This window comes from Eschrichtius robustus, chromosome 14 (assembly GCF_028021215.1).
Source record: "Eschrichtius robustus isolate mEscRob2 chromosome 14, mEscRob2.pri, whole genome shotgun sequence".
Classification (NCBI taxonomy): Eukaryota; Metazoa; Chordata; class Mammalia; order Artiodactyla; family Eschrichtiidae; genus Eschrichtius; species Eschrichtius robustus.
This window is the reverse complement of record NC_090837.1, coordinates 55,122,121-55,149,272: the sequence shown is the minus strand read 5'-3', so window position 1 is coordinate 55,149,272 and position 27,152 is coordinate 55,122,121.

Below are 27,152 nucleotides of genomic sequence, written 5' to 3'. Positions count from 1 at the left end.
TACAGTTTGTATAACTTTCATGACTGATTTTGTATTTATACTTTTGATTCTTTACCTTTCAGGGGGTTACCAAAACATATAGGTTTCTAGCTCTATAAAATCTTGGATATTTTCCAGGAGAAGTAGATAAACATTGATGACTTTTAAGAGTGTGTGTTGCTCCCCTTAGGAGTCAGTGAGCCTCATACATCTGGAATACACTAGAGGCTAGATAATTATCAGCATGATATTTAATAGAAAAAATTATGAGCCAGTTGAAAGATCAAAATTCCATGATTCTTTTAAGCTGCTCCATATCTCTATTTCTCAACATGAGAAAGAATATCTTAAGAGAAAGATTAATTAGACCCAATAACTCTTTTCACAAGATAAAAGGGAAGAAGAGAAAGGAAGAGGAAGAAGAGGAGAAAGAGAAGGGAAGAAAGAGGAGTAGGATGAAGAGGAAGAGGGAGATAAGCTATCATATATCTTCATAGGGAGTCCTTATAGAATGAAATTAAAATTCTCATTCTATAAGATAATACAGATTGCATATGTGACTGTTCAAAACAGAGGTGCCCAAGTGTCCACACACAGCAAGCTACCAAGAGTTCTATTTTCTTCTAATTTAGATATTTCTCAATATTCACAAGCTGCGAGTAAAGTAACACCCTGTTCCCCCAGCATTCACTATGGCTTGCCTTTCGCAAAATGCTACTTCTCCTTCCTATATTAGGGGAGGAAAAAAAAAAAAGATTTTCCAAAGCGTGTTTGAAAAAGCCCAAGGGCTCTTGAATATCAAATAGCTGACATTAAACAACATGGATGATTGAAGTGTAAATGAATTTTAAAAAATCTGGATTTTTTCCCCTTTACATTAAATATCCGTAAAAAGCTAAGAGAAGGGAGAGCTAAATATCTGAAAAATGCTCTGAATATTTTTAAAGTTTATTTATTTTATTTTTGGCTGTGTTGTGTCTTCATTGCTGTGAGCAGGCTTTCTCTAGGTGCAGCAAGCGGGCTTCTCATTGCGGTGGCTTCTCTTATTGGAGAGCATGGACTCTAGGTGTGCAGGCTTCAGTAGTTGTGGCTCACAGGCTCTAGAGCACAGGCTCAGTAGTTGTAGCGCACGAGCTTAGCTGTTTCGCGGCATGCGAGATTTTTCCGGACCAGGGCTCAAACCCATGTCCCCTGCATTGGCAGGCAGATTCTTAACCACTGCGCCACCAGGGAAGCCCGCTCTGAAATATTTGATGAACAAAAACTAAACTCAGCTTATCTGTGCACACAAAATACATGTGCATATATAGAAGCAATGAATATGTGTGTAAAGACAGAACTAGGTTGTATTTATTTTACAGCCTGAAAAAGCTTTGACGGTGAAAATGTTGTGATAAATGTTGATGGAATTGGAAGCAATTTGTTCCATTGTTCTGTTTCACCTATGAATAACCAGATATTATTTCAACTTTTTTGTTGAAAATAACATTTGGAACGGTGGTAAGTCGAACTCTCAGGTTTGATTTTTCTCTACACTACCACCAACATCAATCATGCTCTATTTGTCAACACCCTTGCTGTCCTCCTGATTAGCAGGAGGCTCCAGCCAATCAGTAGGTGGGACAAAGGAAGGCAAACACTCACTTTAAACTTTCCTATCACTAAAGGGCAGCTTTCTCCATGTGAACCTTCATCTAAGCATACAGGTGTACAAATGTACATGCTCGCATTAAGGAAACATCCAGAAGGACTATTCATCAGATGATAAACCTGGCTGAAGCTCAGGTCCACAGAATTCTTCAAAGAATTTCTAAACCCTTAACATTTTTAGGAACTAGCAATATGCAGGATCCTTTGAAAATTTGTGCTTTCTTTTTCTTAATCTTGTGCATTTTAAGTCTGGCAATGGATGGAGGAGAGACACAGCTAGTATTTGAATCATGAAATATTATAGACAATTTTCACTCTTCAGAGTATATGTGTATATTCAAATTTAGCTTTTGTCCAAAATAGCCTATGTTTTAATCACTTTAAGAAATGACTTGATCACAATCCCAAAGTTTCATTTATGTATCAGATTTTCTTTAAGCCCTTTTTTTTTCTATAAACTAACATGGATATTAATCTTCATGGTCTAATCAGGGAGAGTGTGGGTGCATTTTAAAAATGTGTGTGGGTACTTTCGGTTTTCACAATAACTGGAACTGAAGAGAGGGACAAAATATCAGGGGTAGGAGAATTACCCTGCAGCAAGAGTGGTGATATGGAAAACAAAGAATTGGTTTACATTCCATGTTAATTTCCAGTAGTCCTAGAGATTTGTCATACTGAGTGAAATAAGTCAGATAGAGAAAGACAAATATCATACAATATCACTTATAGGTGGAATCTTAAAAGAAAAGAGTACAAATGAACTTATCTAAAAAACAAATAGAGTGACAGATGTAGAAAACAAACTTATGGTTACAAGTGGGTAAGGTGAGGAGGGATAAATTGGGAGATTGGGATTGACATATACACACTACTGTATATAAAATAGACAGCTAATAAGGACCTACTGTAAAGCACAGGGAACTCTACTCAATACTCTGTAATGGACTATAAGGGAAAAGAATCTAAAAAAGAGTGGATATTTTCTACTATTCTGAGGGTTGTCTTTTCATCTTATTTATGGATTCCTTTGCTGTGTAAAAGCTTTTAAGTTTCGTTAGGTCCCATTTGTTTATTTTTATTTTTATTTCTATTTCTCTAGGAGGTGGGTCAAAAAGGATCTTGCTGTGATTTATGTCATAAAGTGTTCTGCCTATGTTTTCCTCTAAGAGTTTTAGAGTGTATGGCCTTACATTTAGGTCTTTAATCCATTTTGAGTTAATTTTCATGTATGGTGTTAGGGAGAGTTCTAATTTCATTCTTTTACATGTAGCTATCCAGTTTTCCAGGCACCATTTATTGAAGAGGCTGTCTTTTCTCCATTGTACATTCTTGCTTCCTTTATCAAAGATATGGTGACCATAAGTGTGTGGGTTTATCTCTGGGCTTTCTATCCTGTTCCATTGATTTATATTTCTGTTTTTGTGCCAGTACTATACTGTTTTGATTACTGTAGCTTTGTAGTGTAGTCTGAAGTCAGGGAGCCTGATTCCTCCAGCTCCATTTTTCTTTCTCAAGATTGCTTTGGCTATTTGGTGTCTTTTGTGTTTCCATACAAATTGTGAATTTTTTTGTTCTAGTTCTGTGAAAAATGCCACTGGTAGTTTGATAGGGATTGCATTGAATCTGTAGATTGCTTTGGGTAGTACAGTCATTTTCACAAAGTTGATTCTTCCAATACAAGAACATGGTATATGTCTCCATCTGTTTGCATAAACTTTAATTTCATTCATCAGCATCTTATAGTTTTCTGCATAGAGGTCTTTTGCCTCCTTAGGTAGGTTTTTTCCTAGGTATTTTATTATTTTTGTTGCAATGGTGAATGAGATTATTTCCTTAATTTCTCTTTCTGATCTTTCATTGTTAGTGTATAGGAATGCAAGAGATTTCTGTGCATAATTTTGTATCCTGAAACTTTACCAAATTCATTGATTAATCCTAGTAGTTTTCTTGTGGCATCTTTAGGATTCTCTATGTATAGTATCATGTCAACTGCAAACAGTGACAGTTTTACTTCTTCTTTTCCAATTTGGATTCCTTTCATTTCTTTTTCTTCTCTGATTGCTGTGTCTAGGACTTCCAAAACTATGTTGGATAATAGTGGCAGAGTGGACATCCTTGTCTTGTTCCTGATCTTAAAGGAAATGCTTTGAGTTTTCACTATTGAGAATGATGTTTGCTGTGGGTTTGTCGTATATGTCCTTCATTATGTTGAGGTAGATTCCCTCTATGCCCACTTTCGGAGAGTTTTTTTTTTTTTTTTTTTTTTTTATCATAAAGGGATGTTGAATTTTGTCAAAAGCTTTTTCTGCATCTATTGAGATGATCATACGGTTTTTATTCTTCAGTTTTTTAATATGGTGTATAACATCGATTGATTTGTGTATATGGAAGAATCCTTGCATCCCTGGAATAAATCCTACTAGATCATGGTGTATGATCCTTTTAATGTGTTGTTGGATTCTGTTTGCTATTATTTTGTTAAGGATTTTTGCATCTATATACATCAGTGATATTGGTTTTTAATTTTCTTTTTTTTGTAGTATCTTTGTCTGGTTTTGGTATCAGGGTGATGGTGTCCTCATAGAATGAGTTTGGGAGTGTTCCTTCCTCTGCAATTTTTCGGAAGAGTTTGAGAAGAATGGGTGTTAGCTCTTCTCTAAATGTTTGATAGAATTCACCTGTGAAGCCATCTGGTCCTGGACTTTTATTTGTTGGGATATTTTTAATCACAGTTTCAATTTTATTACTTGTGATTGGTCTGTTCATATTTTCTATTTCTTCCTGGTTCAGTCTTGGAAAGTTATACCTTTCTAAAAATTTGTCCCTTTCTTCCAGGTTATCCATTTTGTTGGCATAATAGTTCTTGTAGTAGTCTCTTAGGATTCTGTGGCGTCTGTTGTAACTTCTCCTTTTCATTTCTACTGTTATTGATTTGTGTCCTCTCCCTCTTTTTCCTGATGAGTCTGGCTAAATGTTTATCAATTTTGTTTATCTTCTCAAAGAATCAGCCTTTATTTTTATTGATTTTTGCTACTGTTTTGTTTCTATTTCATTTATTTCTGCTCTGTTCTTTGTAATTTCTTTCCATCTACTCACTTTGGGTTTTGTTTGTTCTTCTTTCTCTGGTTCCTTTAGGTGTAAGGTTAGATTGTTTGAGATTTTTCTTGTTTCTTGAGGTAGTATTGTATTGTTATAAACTTCCCTCTTAGAACTGCTTATGCTGCATCCCATAGGTTTTGGATCATCATTTTTTCATTGTCATTGTTGCTAGCTATTTTTTGATATCTGCTTTGATTTCTTCAGTGATCCCTTGGCTATTTAGTAACGTATTATTTAGCCTCCATCTGTTTGTGTTGTCTTTTTTTACCCCCCTGTAATTTATTTCTAATCTCATAGCATTGTAGTTGGAAAAGATGCTTGATATGGGTTTCAATTTTCTTAAATTTACTGAGGCTTGAGTTGTGACCCAAGATGTGATCTTCCTGGAGAAAGTTCCGTGTGCTCTTGAGAAGAAAGTGTAATCTGCTGTTTTCGCATGGAATATCCTATAAATATCAATTAAATCTATCTGATCTATTGTGTCATTTAAAGCTTGTGTTTCCTTATTAATTTTCTGTCTGAATGATCTGTCCATTGGTGTAACTGAGGTGTTAAAATCCCCCACTATTATTGTGTTACTGTCGATTTCCTTTTTTTATAAGTGTTAGCAGTTGCCTTATGTATTGAGGTGCTCCTATGTTGGGTGCATATATATTTATAATTTTTATATCTTCTTCTTGGATTGATCCCTTGATTATTATGTAGTGTCCTTCCTTGTCTCTCATAACATTCTTTATTTTAAAGTCTATTTCTTCTGATAAGAGTATTGCTACTCCAGCTTTCTTTTGATTTCCATTTGCATGGAATATCTTTTTCCATCCCTTCCTTTTCAGTCTGTATGTGTCCCTAGGACTGAAGTGGGTCTCTTGTAGACAGCATATAGATGGGTCTTGTTTTCTGTATCCATTCAGAGAGCCTGTGTCATTTGGTTGGAGCATTTAATCCATTCACTTCAAATGTAATTATTGATGTGTATGTTCCTATTACCATTTTCTTAATTGTTTTGGGTTTGTTTTTGTAGGTCCTTTTCTTCTCTTGTGTTTCCCACTTAGAAAGTTCCTTTAGCATTTGTTGTAGAGCTGGTTTAGTGGTGCTGAATTCTCTTAGCTTTTGCTTGTCTGTAATGCTTTTGATTTCTCTGTCGAATCTGAATGAGATTCTTGCTGAATAGAGTAATCTTAGTTGTAGGCTCCTCCCTTTCAACACTTTAAATATATCGTGTTACTCCCTTCTGCCTTGTAGAGTTTCTACTGAGAAATCAGCTGTTAATCTTACAGGAGTTCCCTTGTATGCTATTTGCCATTTTTCTCTTGTTGCTTTTAATAATTTTTCTTTTTCTTTAATTTTTGCCAATTTGATTACTATGTGCCTCAGCGTGTTTCTCTTGGCTTTATCCTGCCTGGGACTCTCTGTGCTTCCTGGACTTGGGCGGCTATTTCCTTTTCCATGTTAGGAAGTTTTCAACTATAATCTCTTCAAATATTTTTTCATATCCTTTCTCTCTCTCTTCTCCTTCTGGGACCCCTATAATGTGAATGTTGTTGCATTTAATGTTGTCCCCGAGGTCTCTTAGGCTGTCTTCATTTCTTTTCATTCTTTTTTCTTTATTCAGTTCCACAGCAGTGAATTCCACCATTCTGTCTTCCAGGTCACTTATCCATTCTTCTGCCTCAGTTATTCTCCTATTGATTCCTTTTAGTGTATTTTTCGTTTCAGTTATTGTGTTGTTTATCTCTGTTTGTTTGTTCTTTAATTCTTCTAAGTGTTTGTTCTTTAATTCTTCTAGTGCTTTGTTAAACATTTCTTGCATCTTCCTGAACTTTGCTTCCATTCTTTATCCAGGGTCCTGGATCATCTTCAGTATCATTATTCTGAATTCTTTTTCTGTTAGATTGACTATCTCCACTTCATTTACTTGTTTCTCTGGGGTTTTATCTTGTTCCTTCATCTGGTACATAGTCCTCTGCCTTTTCTTTTTTTTTTTTAATTAATTAATTCATTTATTTAGTTTTGGCTGTGTTGGGTCTTCGTTTCTGTGTGAGGGCTTTCTCTAGTTGCGGCAAGCGGGGGCCACTCTTCATCATGGTGCACGGGCCTCTCACTATCGTGGCCTCTCTTGTTGCGGAACACAGGCTCCAGTCGTGCAGGCTCAGTAGTTGTGGCTCACGGGCCTAGTTGCTCTGTGGCATGTGGGATCTTCCCAGACCAGGGCTCGAACCCGTGTACCCCGCATTAGCAGGCAGATTCTCAACCACTGCGCCACCAGGGAAGCCCCTCTGTCTTTTCATATTGTCTATCTTTCTGTGAATGTGGTTTTCATTCCACAGGGTGCAGAATTGTAGTTCTTCTTACTTCTGCTGTCTGCCCACTGGTGGATGAGTCTATCTAAGAGGCTTGTGCAAGCTTCCTGATGGGAGGGACTGGTGGTTGGTAGAACTGGGTGTTGCTCTGGTGGGCAGAGGTAGTAAAACTTTAATCTGCTTGTCTGCTGATGGGTGAGGTTGGGTTCCCTCCCTATTTGTTATTTGGCCTGAGGCGACCCAGCACTGGAGCCTACTGAGCTCTTTGGTGGGGCTTATGGCAGATACTGGGAGGGCTCACGCCAAGGAGTACTTCCCAGAACTTCTGCTGGCAGTGTCCTTGCCCACGAGGTGAACCACAGCCACCCCCCAAGTCTACAGAAGACCCTGCCAACACTAGCACGTAGGTCTGGTTCAGTCTCCCATGGGATCACCACTCCCTCCCCTGGGTACTGATGTGCACACTACTTTGTGTGTGCCCTCCAAGAGTGTAGTCACTGCTTCTCCAAGTCCTGTCGAAGTCCTGCAGTCAAATCCCACCAGCTTTCAAAGTCTGATTCTCTAAGAATTCCTCCTCCTGTTGCTGGACCCCAGGTTGGGAAGCCTGATGTAGGGCTCAGAAGCTTCACTCCAGTGGGTGGATCTCTGTGGTATAAGTGTTCTCCCGCTTGTGAGTCACCCACTCAGTGTCTATGGGATTTGATTTTATTGTGATTGCACCCCTCCTACCGTCCCATTGTGGATTCTCCCTGTCCTGGGATGTGGGGTATCTTTTTTGGTGAGTTCCAGTGTCCTCCTGTTGATGATTGTTCAGCAATTAATGTTAATTCCAGTGCTCTCGCAAGAGGCAGTGAGCACATGTCTTTCTACTCCACCATCTTGAACCAATCTCTGAGTCTCAGATCTACCCCTTTAAGTCTTCACTTGCCTCTGTCACCAATACAGTATATCTGACCTCTACATTGTGACTTCTGGGGTCAATGTGCATTAGCATTTACATATTGAAATAATTCAATGACTTTTCTTTTTTAAAATGAATTTTTATTTCTCCTTTAAATTTATTTTTTAAAAGTTATGGTCTATGTAGGTTAAATTATCTATGACTTTATGCCAGGATTTAAAGGAGCAATATAAAATACCTGTTATAAAAACAGGTCACTGGGGCTGATAAGCATGAGATTCACTGCTCAAAAGGAAACCTGGCTTTGCCTAAGGATGCTGGTTCTCCAACAGTCCTTTCAAAATGTGACGAGTTTCTCTCTCACATCCACTTATCACTGAGTACAGTGGTAAGTAGGGTGGGTGTCTTTCTCTTTCTCTCCTACCTAATTCATTTTTATTACTCTCTAATCTCTTCTCCTCCTTGCTGTTGTCATCCACAAGCTCTTGGGACCACTCTGCTTTTCTGCTTCCTTGCTGGAATAGTTTAGCTCCTGGTTCATTCTCATTCTATCCAACACTTTCATTTCATCTTGCATTGTAATTTCAGTATCCACCTGGATGATATCTGTAATACCTTGTCCTCTGCGTTCTTTGCAATCACTCTTCTGCAATCATCTTGAATTTCATTTTACTTTTGTTTGTCAGCAGACATAGTTATAGTCAGCAGACATAGTCAGCAGACATATATCTTGGACCTTACCAAAATAATTGACCCCCTTCCTCTATATCCTCCACTTTAAGAATCCCCTTCTCTGATAATCATCATCGACCTTTCCAGCTTACACTCTAAACATCAGATTGAATAAGCTTTGACCTCACAAGGATCGACAATTAGTTGATTCTGCACCTTTCCACTGTCCCTCACTTCTTCGCCATGTCCTCATTTCCTTCCTTAGTTTAGATTCCATCTTCATTACCATTTCCTTGTTTACCCTCTCAATTTCCTTGATCTTCTTTATCTTTATTATACTCACTTGGAAGAAAGGCTAAATTTAGTTAGATCCAAACTCCCACTTACTTTGAGCCCTAGAGCCAAAACCAATTTTTACAAAAAAACTCATAACCATGTTAACTGATACCACTTTACATTTATGACCACAAAGCACCCAAAGTTCCTCAGTGTTGCCTGGCAAGGATGAAATATTTCCTTTCACCAGTTGTGTACTGTGCATAAAGGATGCTTTCACCAGATACTCTAATGGCTTACCTCTTCACCTCTTTCTTTAAGAATGTAGTATCACAATATCAGTAAAATCCATCCTGACCATTTTACTTAAATTAGTACAACCCAGCCTTGTCAAGCATCCCCTAACCCTGTTTTAACATTCTCCCAAACCTAATCACCATCTGACGTACTATATATTCTCTTTATTTGAGTATTATGGCATCTTTAACTAATTAAAATGCAAATTTGATGACAACAAATATTTTTTGCCAGAATATTTCATAGTACCTATAGTTTAGTTTGTATTACTGCCAGATATAAGAGCTATCCTAGCTTTCTAAGATGAAGAGGTCAATTTCCTTTATCAAGCCATTTCAATTGTTCTGTACCCAACTCAGTCTCAGGAAACATCACTGAGCACTTGCTGTCCAAGGACACCATAAGAAGTTTCAGGCCTTTCATAAAGATGTTATAGATGTCTGCATGCCATATTGTAATGCAATCCCCTCTCAATTCTACCCATTCCTTTCACCATAATAATCTCTAACCCATAGTGCACAAACTCCTTTAACAAATAGAAGGGAGGATTTGATAATGCTTTCCTGTTGCTGGCATATTTTTGGCATTCAGTGATCTATATCATTACCAATTAATTTGCACGTATTCCAATTTTTACAATCTTTCCAAACTTTCCATCATAATATTTTGCATCATCATTTGAGTTTAAGATGTTAAGTCATTTAATACTATATATAATATATATATATATATATTATATATATATAATATATATATATAATATATATATTATATATATTATATATATAATATATATAATAAAAGATGGGAAAAATTAGGTATCTTTTTAGGGAGGCATAGTTAACTGCATGGGATGGGAAAAGGGAATGGTATAAGCAGTACTAAAAGAGTGGGAAAGTATACCAAGATGGAAAAAACACACTTAACTAGGCTGTATGATGGGCTGTATGTACATATGTATGTATGTATATATGTATGTATGTAGGTCGTATGCTGAGTCAAGCATAGAAAATTTGCCACCAGAAAGGCCCTTTAAGTTGAGTCAAGAAGTAGGAAAGAGCTAGAACATTGGAGAATTAAGCCAAAAATTATAAACTGAGGATTGAATTTTGTGTAGAATCAAATTTAAGTAAAGAGAGAGACTATGGTAAGGAAAGGACAGTTTAGGGTGCATTTGGGGCATGCCTTAAAAACAGTGACTATGGTGTTCTTTCCATTTGTGGGTAGCCAGATCGTATCAGGTGCTAGAATGATGTTTTTATTGTATTAGAATCATGCTGTATATAAGTTGTTTACAGAAGATCATCCTTAACGAATACGTGAGCCCTGCTATATGCCTAGGACAAGAGAACACATTAAATCTTTGATAAAAACATGTAATGGCAATACCTTTCTTCATAAGAAATGTATAATCTAGTTAGAAATAAAAAGCAAGCTTTATACATGGCATAATCAGAAAACTGGGGAGGGTGTAACATGACATTTAAGTCAAATGATAGGAAATAAGCTAACCTGATTACCATAGTTGACAGGATCTAAGCTATATGGCATTGGTTCAGGTAATAAGGTTGGTCATACTCCTAAGAGAGGGCTCACTAAATCAAGGGAGAAATAGAAAAATCTTGACTACACAGATTATATTTGATATCTGCATGAGAAATGAGTGTAAGCGATTGTAGTAGGGCCTGTAGGTGACAATTGTTCTTGGTGACCAATGACTGTTTGAATCATGGTTCAGAAGATTTATTTAAGGCAATGTAAAGGAAAACAGAAACAAAGTCTGGCACTGTGGAATGACAGGAGCTAGGTTAGCAAGTCAGGAATCATGTGAATATTCTGAATATCCCTGGACATTGACCCAGGCAGCAAGCCAACATGGGAAAAGAAAGTCTCAAATAGGACTGGTCAAATATCATTTAATGTTGGAACATGAGCTCTACTGTACTTCCAGAGTTGACTGTCTATGATTCTATGATGGGATAAGGATGAACTGTTAGGGTTGTTAATTTGTTAATAAAGAAAAAGATAGGCAAGAATGGACACTGATTGTACAGGGCAGACAGCAAAAACAATAAAAGCTCAAAGGTAAAGGTTAATGTGGTTCAAGGCATCAAAGAAAGCCCCATGGGAGAAACATGGCTTGAGGATAGCCAAGGAGGTTGAGTGGAAGCATAAAGGCTAGAGAAGAAAATAGTAAAGTCTTTCAAGAGGAGAGAAGGTATAAGCATCTTCAAATAAAATATGGAAGAATATTAAAATTAGCGTGGCCATGAAATGGTGAGAAAACTTAACTGGTGAATGAGAAAAATGGCAGTATTGCTGATTCATTTCAGACAGATGCAGTACTTTGCTGCTGGATTTGGACGTTGCTCTTCCTCAGTTCTTATCACTCTGCCTAGGTAAGCTCTGTGCTCAAGCATGTGCATAAAAGCTCCTAAAGTAAACCCATACACAGTCATTAGAAAATGAACCAGGTCCCTAGGGAAGCATTGTGATATACAGTGTCTGAGCTTCTTCAATATCCTTATGTAATAAGGTGCCTTATAAATGTTATTAGCTGCAGGTTTTATAGCAAATTTTATGCCATTTTGATTATGATGCAGCTGGATGACAGCTAGTTTATGTTGCTTAAACATCCTCCGTATCTAATGTCGAAAGGAAGCTAATTAGCTATAACCATGAAAATGGCTGTGTCATGTGCAAAGGAAACGATGTAGAGTAAATTTCCTTACCACAGGATTGAGAATGTTATACAATGATTACCTTCAATTGTAAAACATTTAGGCAAGCTAAAAGTCACCGAAAGGAAATTAAAAATGAGACTGTATAACTGTTGTTTTCTAAATACATTTTTATTTGTAGCAGGAATGCATGACCCACATTCCTTAATGGTTTACAGTACAATGAATCACTTTCTCTCAGTCACCACTTCCATGTGGTTGTATGTTTATTAATGTTTCCTGATGGATCATCAGTCCATATTTCTTTAGAACATCCTCGACTACATATTCAGAACATTATTTAAGTCTCATTATTCATTGAAATGTAAAAGCACAAGTTGGGTAGTGGGGATATTTTATTAGTGTGCACTGTATTCTAAGTCCCTCATCAACATAAAACTCTGTAAAGAGTCTATAAATCTAATTAAGAGCATTAGAATAAGAAAAAAATCACGGAGTATTTAGTTAGGACATGCAAGCCTTATGCAAAAGGAAATTCGTAGTTACAGTTTTAAATGGCAATTGAAAAATCCTCATTACTTTTTAATACTTAAATATGAAATTGACATGAATAGTGTTGACCATAAAACCAGCACAAGCATTGGAACCAGGTAAAGGCTACTATTTCTTTCTTTGTAGAGACAGCATTTTTATCCAGGAAAGCAAGATCAAAATTCAGAGGCATTTATTGCAGATTTTCTCATGCATCATTTAAGAAGGTCCTTCTTTAAGAAATATGTTTTCCCTTTGCTGATATAGGCCAGGAAACTGACCATATGGGGGTCAAATCAGCAAGGAGGTAGGGGTAGGGGTGGAAATTGCTTTCAAGACAGCCTCTATCATACCACAAATTTGTTTTTAAAAAGACCAGAGGTGGCCAACTAATTGTCCATGGCCTGGATATGGCCCACAGGCATATTTTGTTTATTCTTAGTCGCATATTAATACTAAGGGAATTCCCTGGCAGTCCAGTGGTTAGGATTTGGTGCTTTCACTGCCGCATTCAATTCCTGGTCGGGGAACTAAGAAAAAAAAAATTTAGACCAACATTTGAAAATTAAGAAATTTCACATAAAAGGTCCATATTTTGGCTCTTATGGAGATCTGGTAACACTGAGCCTGCAGTCCTGCATGGCAGGGAGCAGCCTCCTAGAGTGGGTCCCATCCCCTCCAGCCTGCCACCATCTTGCCCCTCTCTAGTCATCCCCAGTCTGGTTTGATTCATGGTTTTATGAGTAGCCTGACCCTGGAAGGGCCTTTCCTTCAGGAAATGAGAGACTTCTTGACCTACATTTGATAGCTGAGATGGAACACTCACATAAATTCTCTTCGAACAGAAAATATTGTTTACTAGTGACCCTCTGACTGTCATATATGGGGAAGTTGAACATTTCTTTCCAAAAAGAAAAAATATATATATGAACAGGAGTGTCCATTCCACCATTGAGGTCATCCTGCTTTATTGGATTCTTTGTCAGTAACAGAGGGAAGTTCCTAACTTTAGAAAACTAATGAGTAAATGCAGTCATCCAACAAACATTTATGAAGCCTAAGTCCCTGGGAGCACAATGACCTTTCCACAAAGTGATTAAAATGTTAGTTGTTTAATTTATCTTTATTTTATTTTTATTTATTTTTTATTAAGGTATAACTGGCATACAACATTATATTAGTTTCAGATATACAGTTTGCTTTTACATTTAGGGCTGTCCCTAAAATGTCTGGTCTCATCCAACTTCCTGGTGTCTGGCATTCCACAGATAGGATAATTCCTCCCATGCTTAAAATAAACTTTCTTCCAAGAGCAAGGGAGTTTATCTCATGTTTTCTGGTGAATTTCTTTCTTTTTTTTTTTTTTTTTTTTGTGGTGGATTTCTTCTGGAGAAAGAGTGAGTTCAGGGAACCTCAGACAGGGAAAAAGTGGGAAATGTTGCAGAAAAAAAGCAGGCATCAAGAGAAAACTGTGTGGTACCAAGTACAGTGAGCCAAAGTTGGCCCCATCTGTCCACCTACTTCTGTATGGCCTTGAGCATTTGAGTTAGTATTGGACTAACTATATCCCCTGCACACTAAGAATTGGTTTTAGGTTGAGCCAGAGCTCACAGCTGGGCTTATGGAAATCTTTTCCTGTTCCTTTTCGTCACAGACCAAATGAGATGGAGGGACTCCTATATATCTTGGCACTCAGCTCTGTGACTGGCAATGATTAACACAGGTGACTTGCAGAGTACATATCTGTGTTAAAAAAAAAAAAAAAAAAAAACACTAAACCACATCTCAAAACCAGATATTCCTGATTCAGTCCATTTATTGGGACACCTGATTCACCTTTGGCAAAAAGAAACCAAATTCAAGAAATTACTTACTTCTTACTTTTAGATATGTTTTCATAACATATCTAAAACCAACCACTTTTTTTATAACCAATGGAAAAGAAAAAAATTAAGCCAAACCATTCAACTAGACATACAGGACAATAGTGTTTTATCTAAATTGACACAGGGCTACCTATCTTGATTAGTTTTGCCCCAAACTGAGCAGCTTAGTTGTCTTAGAATCGTACATACAGAGCTTCATGCTCACTCATTTATCCTGTGAAGCAAATTCAAAATGACTGAAACAAGGTCTCAACTCTCAAGAAACTTACCATTTCCTGTGCTGAAATAAAACTCACCCACAAATTGCTGTAACATCAGTCAAAATATAGTGAATGCTATGCAAATGGTCCAAATAAAGAACTAGTATTTTATACGGAAGAGCAGAGCCTACCACAGTGCTTGGCACATAGCTGACCTTCAATAAATCTGTGCTGAATAAATGAGCAAACGAATGAGACACTGTTCCCCACTGACTTGATCAGGTAATGCCTTAGGGAGGGGCTGAACTATGCACTGGTCTGCGGAGGATAGTAGAATTGTCATAGCTGGAGATAAGGTAATAAAGGATACATTCTAGATGGAGGCAGTGACATTGAAGAGAGTGTGAGAAATACTTGGGGAACAATGAAGAGATAAATTTGGCTAAATGAGAAAATTGGGAAAGTATAATAGGATAGAAAACTACGAGTCAGGAGGTAAGTTAGAGACAATTTGTAAATACAATAGTTACCTTATTCAAAACAAAGACCAGCTTGAGAATAATGGAGATCAAGTTTTGTATCAATCTGTATTAAATAATTTGGGCAGCAGCATACTGAGACAGATTCCTAAATCTGTTTTGGCTCTTTTTTTCTTTTTTTCTACTATCTATGATATCACATCATTGAAATTCGCAAAAGGCCATAAATATATGTACCAATGAATCAACCAGAAAAGGTATATGGGTAGAGTATAACTGCTGTACACTTTAATTGTCCCTACTGCATCACTGTATGTTTGATTTTAAAAACTAGTTAACTTAATTTTTTAAATTACTTTAATTTACAGCCTTAGATACCCATGCTTATCTTAAGTGTAAATAATCACACTGGATAATGAGTGCTATGCAGAGACAACAAATTGAGTATCAGAAATTTTAAGTTTTTAATTATTTTATTGTCAGGTAGATATTTACACAAAATGATCATTGTTTGTTTAAACAGTAATTTTCCAAATTGTACTTTTAAGATTTTTTCCTTGCTTGGTGATTTCACTGTCCTATTCAAAGTAATTAAAAACAAAGCTTCAAAATATTAACTACTTAAATCTGATCTTTCAAACAAAGCAGAAAACCTACTCAGAGAAGAAGGGGTGTGTCCAGAGGAAGACAGCTAAGATAGGCAATTTTAAATTTCATGTGCTACTTCTTATAATCTTTGTCAACATCCCAAATTCCAATACAAAAGTTTAAGAACACATTCACAAAAATACCCAGAAGTTCATTTGGTTAGCTATTCTCAAATTTTCTGGTGAGATGTCCCTTTAGCTATGATTATTGGTACAATTCAGTCATTTTCTGGGGAATGGGTTGTCTGTCCCTGGTTGCTGCCTCATCAGTGAAATGTTTAATAGTTTTCTCTTGCTAGAACAGGGCCCCAGTGAGAAATGAGACTCCTGTGCTACTTTTGGAATTAAAGAAACACGTATCTCTAGAGTTCTGAACAACTACCGCATACTCTGCCAAAACTCTCTAACACATTATGCACAGTTTGCACAATCTTTTGAATGCACAAAATACAAGTATATTATTGACATTTGGCAAAAGAGTAAGAACCTTATAAAAATATGTGTTCCTGCAATTCCTACAGCATCAGAGCATAGTGTTGTAGTCTGCATTACTAATTTTTTTTCTTCCTGAGTTTATTTTTTGCTTTTTATTAAATTATTCATTATTCCATTTAAAGATATCTTCTCAGATAGAATGGGGACATTTTCAAACAGGGGATTTAATGAATGGAATTAAGAAAGATATATACTTGTCTCTCTTTTTATTGCCCTAAATATTTTCCCCTATGTTTAATTATTTGGGGCATATGTTCTGCTTTAAATAAATATCAGAATTGACCCAATGAGGAACACAATTTCTTCAAAAGGAGAACTAGAATACTGATTGTAATATATCCATTAAAATGTCCCCACAAACTGTTCCAATCTAAATTATCTCAGGTTGCTGTGTCTTTCCAGCCTTATTGATTTGAAAAATAACAAACAAGTATAAATGACATTTACAGCTCTTAATTGGTGTCATTAGCAGTTCTTATTATTCTCCAGGACAAGCACTAACCCTTTATTGAGAATTCAGTGATGCAGGTCTGCTTGGGACTCATCAGCCTTAAAGACAAGTAATAAAACAGCTGAGTGACTGACTTAGAGTCCTATTCATCAACAAAGGCCATAGGCAGCTGGGCCCTATTCCTAAAGAAAAAAAGGCATAGCAATGGGAGGAATTTGAAATGATTCCTCATACCCTTCAGTGTTAGTAATACTTGGGGCACATTTTAGGGCTTCTATTTGTGTGACCATTTCTGTGTTTGGTCATTAATGTATTCAACTAGACATACAGGACAATGGGTAGGCAAAGGTGGAAACTTCCTCTGTTTCCCTCACCTACAGTCATCTTTGGCACACACAAGATTTCTACTGAGGGGATAATGGTTTATGAAGGGGTTTTGCCTTTCTAACAGGGTTCAAGTCTAACCTTGGATTTTCCAGCTTGAGCCACTGGCTGTGGGAAGATACTTGGAGATACATGGACTCCTTGGTCACTTGAAATCACAAGTGGTTTTCATCTGGGCCACTAGTGATTCAGGCCTGTCATCTCATCAGGCTTTGAGAGCTCACTGACCTCCCTGTGCAATGAACTATGGCTTCCACACTCTCCTGTGATTGCCTTTTAATTTAATTTCGGCTTGCCACTTGTTCAGAGAGTTACTGATATTCTACTTGGATAACTATGATGAATATAATGAATATATATATATATATATATATATATATATATATATATATATATATATATATATATATATATATATCTCCAGGTAGAACATCACAAATAAAAGCCCTAATAAAAGATATATACATATATATATACACACACATACACACACACACACACACACACACACATATATATATATATATATATACACACATGTGTGTATATGTATCTTTTGTATTAGCTGCAAAGTGATTGCATCTCAATATCTGGGTAGCTGTTTCTTGTTATGTTAAAAAATGTTCAGAAAGGTAACATGAAATTGTCATCCTTCCATCTTGTAACCCTGTCTCTATGAGATTGACTGAATAATTGAATGTAAATAGTGGTGCATAAATATCTAACAGTCTTTGAATCAGGTTCCTTATAAATGAGTTGCGCAATCCATGTGTGCGGGTTTATCTCTTTTAATTTCATTATTTGTCATGGAAATCTCAGCTGGGAAGTGGTATCTGGTTTTTACCTACAGCCTGCTTTTTACCTAGCTGCATGAGCTAGACTGTATGAAGCAGAGAGTAGGTCAAGTAGTATAGACTGGGCAAGTGGCTCCATTAAAATCCAGACCCTGCTCCGCCACATTCCTCCTCAGTGCCTTTTGCTGCATTAGACCCTTGTGCAATACGACTGCTCAGCCTTGCTCTCAGACTTAATTGTGACAGTCTGCAGTCAGCTCAGAATAACACAAATTAATAATCCAGGAATTTAAGAAAAAATTACTATATTATAAGTTTCTATTATATGAGACTGAGAAAAAAGTGTACATCAAAAAATCAAAGGCCATTTTATAAACTGGTTTAAAATTGCCAAATATTGAGTATACATATGGATAAACTTCTGGGGAGTAACTTATATACATTTCCTTGCAAATATGAAAATCTGATGTAAATTTCTGCCCAGCAGTGAGGTGTTTACATTCCATAAGGAAAGGATGGATGTCTTTTTTTCATTCTCATTTGCCTGCCAAAACCAAGCTTAGAGTTGTGTGTGTTCCATGTTGGAGCCAATGTTATGACTTGTCTATGAAAAACAAGGTATAGGTGACAAACGCAAGCTGTTGTGTACTTCCCACTGTGGCTTTCATGAGCCCCCAGGATTTTGTGTTCCTATTCTGGTGCTTAAGCTGCTGGAAGCAACCCTCCTCCATCAGAAGGGCACGGTGACCAGGGGTGGTTAATTCCTACTCTCATGTCCAAAGATCAGTCAGGGGCAGAAGACAATCTTAGTTGGTAATAAAATTTCTAAATCCCCAAAATCAGTCCTTCTGGTCTTTCTTCCACTGATGCCAAGCAGGAGAGGAGGGGTCTTTCTTAACTCTGCATAACACTGCCCAGCAGCCAGCTGTAGACAGTCATCTCCAGAGAGCGCTACTAAACAGGCTTACACAAGACTACATAGTCTTAAGCCATGATCAGCCGGACAGGAGCAGCAGAGGGCAAAAGATGTGGTTTCTGTATCAGATTCCAACCCTTTGTTCTTAGTCTTCAATAATCTTTTTCATGCTCTTACTGTTCGGTTAACTACCCCATTTCTCTGCTTAACTTACTACAGTTAGTTTTTATGTATTTTTTCTTCAGATTAGCTTCCTAATATTCATGCACCATTTGTGTAGATGCAAACAGATAAATATAAGATTATATGAAGGGAAAATTATCTTAGTTGCCCTAATACATCACCAGCAACCCCGCACTCTCTCAAAGCTATATCTACCTGGAACTTGTTAGTTTTTCTTGAGGATTATTTTTACTATCTATTACCATCACGGTGATTTCTATTTGCTGAGTATTTGTTATGGCCAGATGCTGTGCTAAATGACTTAGATACATGATTTTTTATAAACAGCATTAAAACCTTTAGAGATGATTGTTACTATCCTTAATTAAAAGATGAGAAAACTGAGACTCACAAAGATTACATAATTTGTCCAATGCCATGCTAGTGATGATTAACAGAAACTAGATTTTAAAGCCCATGCTCAAATTCAAAGCCCTTATTTTAAAATACTATACTATAGGGTTTCATCTGATTAGAAACATTAATCCTTAAAAAATCATTTTATACATTCTGAACACAAGGTTCTTGGAACCATAACGGTCCATAGATGAATTTTATGGGGCTGTAACTTCACTGAAAGGTAAAGTGGTTGTGAATGTTTGAGTATGGGATGGCACTCAGTATATTCTCAAGAGGACCTAACCACAAAATGGCTGTGAACCAATAAATTAGTTTTCCTGCTCTCAGGTGTTAATGTGCAAAGAAACACTGCACCCTGGGTGCTTGATGCTCAAGTGCATCTTTTCAAATGGAGGTGCTGGGAAACTGGTGGAAAGCATTCATGTTTAATTACATGCTGTAAACTGTGAAACTTAGAGAAGATGTACACTGTGGAGATCAATGCCTCATTTCACTGTGTTGAGAGGGCAACTAACTCAAGAGGAATACTTTTCACATCAGTGCATGAAAAGTTGGTTAGACACAAAGGTATGAGGAAGCCTGAAGCTGATGGTGGAAGCAGGAATGTATAGGGTCTAGAGTGGTTGTTCTCAACCCTTCATGTACAGTAGAATTATCTGGAGAGTCAGATAAAAATTGTCAATTACAGGTCACTGTTCTAATCCAACAGAATCAGAATTTCCGGGGTTGGGCTTGGGTACCTGTATTTTTGATGTAGAGAGAATTGAGAACCACTGATCTGGTGGATTGCTCTTCTGAGACAGGAAGAACAGGGTTTTGAGGGGAGGAAATATTATAAAAAATTTTCACTGTTGAAATCTTCTCTTGATTTCACACTATGTCCCAAAACATAAGTACACACACATATATACACACACACACACACACACACACACACTTATATCCTCTAGGATATTGTCTGTTTACTATTTCCCCCCCGGGCTCTATCATTAAAAACTGTGCTAAGATATTTTCAAATAAACTCATTTATTCTAAGTTGTAAATGGTAGATCACTTGATTTGCTACCTTTCCAGAGATGTTTAATTTTTAACAGAAATGATGTTCACATGAAATTTCAGACATCCAAAAACAGGGAGTTTATCCATGTATTTCCTAGAACCCCATATCCCTCTGTATGGCGACTCATATACAGAGACCAATGGTTATGAGTCATTTAATAAATTAATTAATTGACTACAACAACTTAAAAGAAAAGATGGTGAGTTAAGCGTGAGGTATTTCAAGTTTGAGGTTCCCATGAGAGGCTAAAATGGGGATTGTGAGTGGGATGATATATCTTAAGAGAGACCTCAGTGGTGATGAAAATAGCATTCCTAGCAATGGGCTTCTGAATTCAGAAATGATGGTCGGATACTTGTTCCACTTAATCCAATTTTGGGAAAATAAATGCAAGATGAGAATCTTGCATTTATTTTCCCAAAATTGGAAAGATTCAGCCATTTGTGGTAGCTTGTTATTCTGTATCATCTTGTGGTAAAATTGTGTTCTCAACCATGCTGACAGCTTCACACTTGAATACCAACCATTATATCCAGCAAAGCCTATAAATATCACCTGGTGCCAAAGAAGATCTACAAATCGAGATCTACATGGTATTTCCACATTCCTGTTCACCAGCTTTTGTGAAGAGGGGAGTTCTTATTGAGGTCCCCCTTCCATACTTCAGGACAATGGGTGTGGTGAGGCTTTACATGTTGGATTCTGCAGGCCCTCAGATATTCATAAAACTACTAGGTTGTGATGAGAATGGGTTCAGGAATGCTCAAGTGTCAGTGCAAGGATTCCATTTGATGGTAAAATGTACTTTAAACTGCTCAATAGAGGATGTCAAATCAGCAACATTTATTTCAGCTGACCAGTGTTACTCTGTAAAGGACACTAGACCCCTTCCTAACCTGTAGGATTGCTATGAAAAGCCAAGGCTGAGCAAGAGAAAGCTGTGAGGGCTCCATTGCTCAATCCAAACATTCATAGGAAGCAGAAAACAGATTTTCCCCAACTCATCCAGCAACAAAATTCATGAAACCTATTATTGACAGGTCATCAAAGAGAAAGGTGGGTATTGATGATAGTATTTTAGACACTATGACATTTGAGTTGTTATTTTGAAAAGAATTACCCTCTTTTAAAAGCTATGTCTTCAGAACAAGCCCATGTGAAGAGAAAAAGAAGAAAACCAGGAGAAGCAATATTTAAAGATTTAACTATTCTTTTGGTTTATGAAATTTCTAACATCAATGGATAATTGTCATTTATCCCAATGCTATCTTAATTAATGATTTAGAAGAACTGCAGTCAACTAGGATCCACCAAAAACTTTGAGTTTTATGCTTGGTTTCCTCACTGATTGACTTTGTGACCTTGGACTATTTATTTAATATTTCAAGGCTTCAGTTTTCTCAACATAAAATGAGGGAATCAGATTAAATGATCTCTAATATTCCTTTCAGCATTAACATTCTGAAGATGTATTCACTGAAGATAGGAAACCTCAAATGAGCATTTGGTTTAAGTGTGACTGATTTTACAATCAGATTTATTGTCTATGACCTATTCAGAATCCACTGTCTACCCGAGGAATTCTAAACTCTGGTTTCAGACATCACTGTATTCAGAACTTTGGCACTGGGAGACTCTAGCAGGTTTCTACCCTGACATTTTATTTAATGGATTAGGGAACCACACCCCACTGAGAGGATACCTGGCTAAGGCTACTCAGGTGAGCTGGACATAGAACTGGAATATTTGAATTGAAAATCAGTACTCTATATTACATTTTGTATCTTTATTTAAAATCTGTATTTCTATATATAATCTGAAACCTAATTCCTGAGGTCACCTGATTTTAAGGAACAGTGACAAAATTAAGTGAATGAGAGGTGATCAAAGTTGGAAATTGCACAACGGTCAATCCTAATAGTTTTTATCTCCAAAGCTGTGTGAACAAACTCCACAATTGATGAATTAGGAATTGGCCAAATTATTTCATGTTATTTTTTAAAGTTCACATTAATTAATCATAATTTGCAAGGCTTTCAATCTCATCAGTCTCTCCAAGTAAGATGCCTGAGGGCTGGGTTCATGTTTCTCCTCTGTTCTGTTATCAGCTCTGCATCTGAAGGCTAGGCAGCCAAGGACTGAAAACAGAAATCATCTCTGGCACAAACTGTCCTTATAAACATGAACAAATCATTTCTCCTTCAATATTTTCTTCATATCAATTAAACAAGGGTATTGGAATATAAAGCCTTTAATGTCCACATTAACTCTGAAATTCCAAGATTCCAGTAAATTGATAGATTAGATAGATAGATATACTTGATTGATAGACCTTTTTTGTCTGCCTAAATTAAACTAGATATAAGCAAAAAGTCAAAGCTAGTGAGAAGTTCAAGTTTCCAGCTCAAGAATTTTTTTTCTCCTCTTCTACTCTGTGGTAGGCAGTAGGAACTGGTTAAACTAGAAAATTTTAAGTTATAAATATTTAAACTGCTTTTTTACAACACAGAGCTTAGATGCAAAGGCATTAGGCACTTTAAGAAATAGATTGAAAAGAAATGTCATTATCTTGATTTTCTGAATTGATTTGCTTAGTAACAATACTTAGCATTTATATAGTGTTCTGTATTTTCAAATTGCTTTATAATCATTAATCAGTTAATTCATGCAACCTCTCTGTGTGGTCAAGATTATTATCCCAATTTTACAGACAAAGAAATTGAGATATGGAAAAATTAAGTGACTTGCCCAAGGTCGTTGAGGAAGTGAGTGACAGGCTCTGGATTAAAACTTTGAGACTGAGTCTACACTGGCTAAATGAATTATAGAATTGACATAATCAACTGAATAATTAAAGAAGAAATAACCATTTTCTCCAAAATAGCTAGAAAATTGATACAGCGCTGGACACTTACCAGGCTTGAATTATTTAAATGGTTGTTATTTCACATTTCACATATAGAAATAAACTATAGATATACTTGTAAATGAAATCTTATGTGATGTTTTGTTTTCCTTAATCATAACAGTCTGCCCCAATCTTATTGACTTACTGGTGCTCTGTAAAACGTGTTCTCTTTTCTTTGAGAAATCCCCAAATAGCCCCAGGATGCATTGCATTCTAATCTTTCTCCCTGCCCTCAAACCCATCCCAGGGGAGGAAACTAGTGAACACCTGGATTAAAACAGAGAATTTTTAACTTTAGGATATTTTTATTATTATTATTATTATTATTATTATTATTATTATTATTCAGCCAAGGTTAATAGGAGAAATAAGAAATATTTTGTCAGGACATCCCTGGTGGTGCAGTGGTTAAGAATCCGCCTGCCAATTCAGGGGACACAGGTTCGATCCCTGGTCCATGTAGATCCCATATGCCGTGGAGCAACTAAGCCCATGTGCCACAACTACAGAGCCTGCACTCTACAGCCCACGTGCCACAACTAGTGAGCCCATGTGCCACAACTACTGAAGCCTGTGCACCTAGAGCCGGTGCTCCACAACAAAAGAAGCCACCACAATGAAAAACCCGCACACCACAATGAAGAGTAGCCCCCCTCACCGCAACTAGAGAAAGCCTGTGTTCAGCAACGAAGACCCAATGCAGCCAAAAATAAATTAATTATTATTTTTTTTAATTTAGAAAAAAAGAAATATTTTGTCGACCTGATAAACTTTTGTTTGGTCCTTAAAAGATGAGTCATATTCTGATAAGAGGAAACTAAGGCAGAAGGAATACCCTGAGTAAGAAGAAAAAAGTGAGGAAGAAATAGGTTGGGTAGAAGTTGCAAGACAGAAGTCAGGCTGGGTGCGAAAGATGTTGCAAAAGGAGAGACAAGAATGTATAAAATGATGAGGCAGGGACACATTAAGCAGATCATAAGCTTGAATCAGAGGCACATTGGAGACTTTCAGGCAGGAGGGTGGAAAAACATATACAGGGTTATTTATTCCTCTCGATTAGTTTCCGCTGTTGTTATTGTTTTCCCCCAACTATCTTAAAAATTTTACAATGAAAACAATGCTTGAAAGAGAGATGCTGGAAAGCTTCTAGGTTTGTTATGCTTTTAACTAGCTCTGGAACCTGGGGCAAGTTGCTTTTGTTAGCAGACTCAACTTCCTTATTAAAGTGGGTAAAGAAAAACAGGGAGCCAATGTTACCTGAGAACCATAGGAACAGTACTGCGTCAGATCCTATCCATCTATCGTCTCATTTAATACCTGAGGGCATTGGGAGATGGGTATTATTTATTTATGTGTGAGAAAACAAAAATTTAGAAATTTTAAGTAGCATGCTCAAAGAAATGGCAGAGCTGGTTTTTGAAATAAGGTTTACACAGAGCTTAAACCCTAAGCTCTAAACATAATTATCTGACATCTACCTGTATAAGGAAAACATAAAATTTTAAGATAGATTTAGGATAAAGGAAAATTAAGTGAATTTTCAAGTAAGACACTAGTTTCCCAATATTGTTGCACATTAAGATCACCTGGGAATTTTTTAAAAACTATTATGCCTGACTCCTACTCAAACTTTTTGATTTAATTGTCAAGTAATGTCACCTAAGCACTGGGATATTTTAAAACTCCCCATGTGATTGGGAACCATTGATCTAAGCAAATCATATTAGACTCATCTGAGAGATGCAACAGCTAACCATACTCAACATGAGAAATGATAAAGACCTATTATGGTTGAGATTTTTTACAAAATTATAATAGGATTAACATAATCTGTTGATTGATTTGTGAAATGATGAGTGTCTAAGATATATTAAAATATTCAAAAGAATGGAAACCATTTTATCTGGCTTACTAGAGTCTTATTCTCTTCTGATTCTGTCTTATTTCTCTCTGTGTCTGTCTCTACTTCTTTCTGTCTCTTTCACCCTTTCTGTGTCTTTTCTATTTTCATGACATGAAGATCTAACTGGAATCATCTGAATCTCTGATTACTTTGAAAATCATCTCAGGATATAGTTTCCTCATTTGCAGAATAAACTTATGCCTTGCTTATGAGTGGAGAAAAGCAAAGACTTTGGGGTTAGACACACCTAAGTTTTTTTTTTTTTTAAATGTGGTGGCCATTTTTTTTTTTTTTTTAACATCTTTATTGGAGTATAATTGCTTTACAATGGTGTGTTAGTTTCTACTTTATAACAAAATGAATCAGCTATACATATACATATATCCCCATATCTCTTCCCTCTTGCCTCTCCCTCCCACCCTACCCATCCCACCCCTTTAGGTGGTCACAAAGCACCGAGCTGATCTCCCTGTGCTATGCGGCTGCTTCCTGCTAGCTATCTATTTTACATTTCCCAAGTTTTAATCTAGCTCTACCAATTACATAATTGTGTAGTCTTGAACAAATTGATTAACCTCATTAAGGCTCACCTTCCTCTCCTGTAAAGTAAGAATAAAAATATTTAACTCATAGAAAAATTGAGGACTCACACATGCTAAAATAAGGGGACCCAAACATGCTTCTCTGGTCCCCATCCTGGCATAGACTGGCCTTCTTTCTTCCACTCCCTTTACTGTCACTAAGTAATGCCATTCAAAGCAGTAGTTTCATCCTCCCTTGACACTGTGTCTTTTCCAAATTTTGGTGTTAATCTATATTTTCTTTTATACCATTTTGTCTTCAGACTTATCTTACTGTCTTTATTGTCCCAACATTATTACATCTTTTCATCTTTATGTGTTTCTTGTGCAGTTACCTCGTCTCTGCAAATAGTTTGTAAGTTGTTTAAAGATAGAGGAATATCATGTTTATTTTATTTTGAGTCTCCAGTCCTCTCCCATCTCATCTCCATTCTCACTCTTTGTCCTGACTCCTGGGCATCATACAAAACAAAATATCTCATAGGATCTACATCATTACCTGGTGAAATATATGAGAAGCGTAATTTATAGTCATGTTTTCTGAAAAGCAATGAGGTTCTCATTAATGACATCACTTCTCCAGTTGGTCTGGATGATGAGAATTTAAGCAAGCAAAGGCTTTGGGAGATTCTCTGAGTGCTGAGCTGTGGGAAAGTGGAAATATGTCAAAGTCCATAGAAATTTATTTTTTGTCTAAGGTTATGCTGACACAGGACATCAGTAACCTGATCTTGAACACAGCTTTTTCTTGATGTTACATGCCAATAAGACTGGGTAAAAATCCTCATTAGGGCCCTTCAGCAAAAACCTGATGCCCTAAAGCATGGGATTTGATAACCCTATCTTAGCACAAAACTTCAAATATTGTTAGACGTTAGAATTCTTTTAAATCCAGTGACTGTGCTTAAGTGGAAGGAGACAGTGAATTTCAACAACTGACATACAGTGTTGCCACGGGGAATTTACCCCTCTTTCATTGCAAATTTTTTAGGTAGCATCTTGATTCAAGTTTCTTTATTTGAAATTTATGGGTAAAATAAATTGTTTGCCCAGCTCCTGCATCAGTATAATGGGTATTTGTATTGCATAATGTATTTCCAAAAAAATTTTTTTTTCTGAACACTGGAATCTGGAATGTCCTTCTCTCTTCTTTCTTTCTGTTTATTCAAATCTTACTCAGACTTAAAACCCCATTTCAAACACCCGTGTGACACTGTCTCTCCTTTAGCAGCTCTTATTGATCTCCCGTTAATCTCTTACGGCGAGGATGTGCTGTGCCAAAACAATTGAACAATTAATAATTATATGATATTTTGTGCTCTGCCACTTCTTATTTTCTGCACTACATATGTTTTAGGTTCATGGGTCAGCTTTGACTGGAAGCTTCTGAATGGCAAGAGACTTGTTTCTCAACACGCATTCTCTACAATTCTGTATTTATAGAAGGTCTTCACAAATTCATTTTTATTTGTTGATC